This window comes from Pristiophorus japonicus, chromosome 2 (assembly GCF_044704955.1).
Source record: "Pristiophorus japonicus isolate sPriJap1 chromosome 2, sPriJap1.hap1, whole genome shotgun sequence".
Classification (NCBI taxonomy): domain Eukaryota; kingdom Metazoa; phylum Chordata; class Chondrichthyes; family Pristiophoridae; genus Pristiophorus; species Pristiophorus japonicus.
Genome location: NC_091978.1, coordinates 180,736,700 through 180,740,923, shown reverse-complemented (window position 1 = coordinate 180,740,923; position 4,224 = coordinate 180,736,700).

Here is a 4,224-nt window from a genome sequence, read left to right as displayed (position 1 = left end):
TGAGAAAAGTTTACCTCCAGCCAATGTGGCAAATAAGTCCTCCGCTCTGGGCAACGGGTACTGGTCCTGTAGGGAGACTCTGTTTATGGTAGATTTATAGTCCCCACAGATTCATACAGATCCATCAGGCTTCATGACTGGGACAATGGGACTTGCCCAGTCGCTAAATTCCACAGGTGATATAATGCATACCCGCAGAAGCCTGTCTAGTTCGTGTTCAATCTTTTCCCTCATCACATAACGTACAGCTCTGGCCTTGTGATGGACCGGTCGAGCATCCTGTGTGATGTAGATTTTGACTTTGGCCCCTTTGAAAGTGCCCACACCTGGCTGAAAGATATGTTCAACTCGTTTTATAACTGTTGAGCAGGAGGTCCGTTCCTCTAATGACATGGCATGGACATCATCCCATTTCCAGTTTAGTTTTGCCAGCCAGCTTCTCCCCAGCAGTGCTGGAGGGTCTCCGGGGACAATCCACAGGGGAAGTCGGTTCACTGTCCCTTTGTGTGTGACAGAGAGCATGGCGCTGCCGAGGACTGGTACGATTTCTTTGGTATAGGTCCTTAGTTTGGTGTCGACCCTTGTGAGTTTTGGTCTGTCTCTTTGATGCGGCCACAGTTGTTCAAATTGTTGAGAGCCAATGAGAGATTGACTCGCTCCCGTATCCAGCTCCATGTTGACAGATACCCCATTGAGTTGGACCCTCATCATTATAGGAGGCGTCCTGTTGTAGGAGCAGCGGCCATTGATCGCTGTACATCGGTGTCCCGGGTACTGTCCCCACCATCTTCTGGTCCGCTTTCCGACCCATCCGATTCGTATACCAACCGAGCTGCCATTTTTTTGCACATGCGGGCCAAATGTCTTGTATATTCACAATTTCTACAAACAGCCTGCTGAAATCGACATCCCCTTGACGAGTGCCCACCTCCACACCTCCAGCACAGACCTGTTCCATTGGTCAAAGTGTTCCCAAAGAATGAGCTGTGTCTGGCTGATCTCTCTTGAGCTTCTCTCAGTTTGTAGTTGATTGCTGTCATTGTGGGTTGATGAGCTGTGAACGGCCGTTCCTGTGGCCCTTGATGGCTTCTGTCTGCTGTCGAGAGCCTGTTCTCCCTGTTTTGTCTGTGTGTGGGGGTAGCAGCTTGTTTAGTGCTGTGAACTTCTTGTTCCGATATTTCGTTAGTTGTCGTACCTGCATTGTAAATCAACCTCGTTTCTTCTTCCCGATCAAGAATGTCTGTGCAACCAGTGCTGCTGCCTCTAAGGTCAGGTTCTTGGTCTCGATGAGCTTTTGGAATATGCCTGCATGGCCTATTCCTTCAATGAAAAAGTCTCTCAGCATTTCTCGCCTCAGTTCATCAGAGAACTCACATAAACTAGCCAGCCTCCGAAGTTCCGCCACGAAGTTGGGTATGCTCTGGCCCACACAGCATCTGTAGTTGTAGCACCTGTGTCTGGCCATGTGTAGGCTGCTTGCTGGCTTCAGGTGGTCTCTTACCAGTGTGCTCAATTCTTCAAACGACTTGCTTGCTGGTTTCTCGGGTGCCAACAGATCCTTCATTAAAGCGTGTGTTTTCGAGCCACGGCTGGTCAAGAGATGGACTCTTCTCTTGTCTGCCTTATCGTCGCCTAACCAGTCTTTGGTTACAAAGCTTTGCTGGAGCCTTTCTATAAAGTCCTCCCAATTGTCTCCCGCATTGTACTTTTCATCTGATCTGTTGTTCGCCATTCTGTGGATTCTGTAATCCCGTAACTCGTCGCCACTGTAAAGTCCTGTCCCCTCAGTACAGATTCACACGATGCATGTAGTGAAGTCAAGGTCACTCTGGACCTGCACCTTTATTTCACAGCTCTGGAATGCTGCACTTGCCTGAGACCTGTGCTTATATACCTGTCTCTATCAAGTACACCCCTGGTGGTAAGGTATGCTGGTGGTTATAGGTCATATCTTATTACAGTCATGTATAGCATGTTAGGATACAGTTATATATAATAATGTAAGATACATGACAGTATTGATATAAATGATCCTGTTTTTGTCCTCAACTACGCTGCAGGGCCCAAATGGCTCGCAGGCACTGTGATTGCCAAAGAGGGAAATAGGATTCTGGTAGTTAAACTTACCAATGGACAAATCTGCCGCAAACACGCGTGGATTAAACAAAAAGGAGGTTCAGCAACCCCATAGAAGAAGCAGAGGAAGAACACGATGTAGAGTTCACTCCACCACAGATGACCGAACACCGGAACCAAAGGGAGGAGAGCCCAATCACTGTGGGCAGTCTGGATAGGCCTGAGGCACCGCAAACAGCAGACACTCAGGCCAGCGCCCAACAACCAGAGCCCCAACTCAGGCACTCTACAAGAGAGCGTAAGCCACCAGAGAGACTCAACCTGTGATCCCAATAAGACTTTGCGGGGGGAGGTGATGTCATGTATTCAACCAGCATTGTAACCCATGTATAATCTGGCCTAAGTTGTACACTGTGAGAACAATGACCACTAGGTGGGAGACACTCCTAACCTGGACCTTCAGGTTTAAAAGGGGAAGCTCCACCCACCTTCATCACTTGAGTGCTAAGGAATAAAGGACAGGTCACAGACTGACCTTCCCTCAAGCATGGGCCTTGTGTGCATTTATACTGCATAGTAAGGACTTATCATAAACCATTTCACAGGCGCAGGGATGAACTCCCGGTTCAGGCCGATTGCCTACTGTGGGGAAACCGCGTAGTCATGCCCCAGAGAGGTGTTCATCAGAGAACTCCACAATGAGCACCTGGGCATTGTCATAATGAAGTCAATTGCCAGGTCACACGTTTGGTGGCCAGGGATAGACGCAGATCTGGAACTTTGTGCTCGCAGGTGCAACACGTGTGCCCAGCTGGGCAATGCGCCCAGGGAAGCCCCCCTTAGACCCTGGCCATGGCCCGCCAAGCCTTGGTCACGCATCCATGTGGACTACGCTGGTCCTTTCATGGGAAAAATGTTTTTGGTTGTCGTAGACGCCTACTCCAAATGGATCGAGTACAACATTTTAAATTCAAGCACATCCTCTGCCATGGTAGAAAGTCTACGGGCAATGTTCGCCGCCCACGGTCTACCGGACATCTTGGTTAGCGACAATGGCCCGTGCTTCACAAGCACTGAATTCCAGGACTTCATGGCAGGCAATTGAATTAACCATGTCAGAACGGCACCGTTCAAGCCGGCCTTAAATGGCCAGGCAGAATGAGCAGTGCAGATAATCAAACAGGGGATGCTCAGAATCCAAGAGGGTTCCCTACAAAAACGCTTATCACGCCTCCTGTTGGTCTACAGATCCCAACCACACTCGCTTACAGGGGTTCCACCCACAGAGCTGCTAATGAAAGGACGCTCAAAACCCGGTTATCCCTTATACACCCCACCATGAAAGAAATTGTCGAGAGCAGGCACCAGTCACAATATGACTACCATGACAGGAATGCGAGGGCGCGATGTATTGATGTAAATGACCCTGTTTTTGTCCTCAACTACGCTGCAGGGCCCAAATGGTTCGCAGGCACTGTGATTGCCAAAGAGGGAAATAGGATTCTGGTCGTTAAACTTACCAATGGACAAATCTGCCGCAAACATGTGGATCAAACAAAAAGGAGGTTCAGCAACCCCATAGAAGAAGCAGAGGAAGAACACAATATAGAGTTCACTCCTCCACAGGTGACCGAACACAGGGACCAAAGGGAGGAGAGCCCAGTCACTGTGGGCAGTCCGGATAGGCCTGAGGCACCGTAAACAGCAGACACTCAGGCCAGCACCCAACAACCAGAGCCCCAACTCAGGTGCTCTACAAGGGAACACAAACCACCAGAGAGACTCAACCTGTGATCCCAATAAGACTTTGTGGGGGGAGTTGATGTCATGTATTCAACCAGCAATGTAACCCATGTATAATCTGACCTAAGTTGAACACTGTGAGAACAATGACCACTAGGTGGTGAACTTGTGGAAGACACTCCTAACCTGGACCTTCAGATATAAAAGGCGAAGCTCCACCCACTTCCTGCACTTGAGTGCTGAGGAATAAAGGACAGGTCACACACTGACCTTCTCTCAAGCATGGGCCTCGCGTGCATTTATACTGTGTAGTAAGGACTTATCAGTTCACTTTTCTATGTTTTTATTTGTTATTTCTGTTGCCATATAATGAGAAAAAAATGTTCTCTGCAATTATAGCACTGA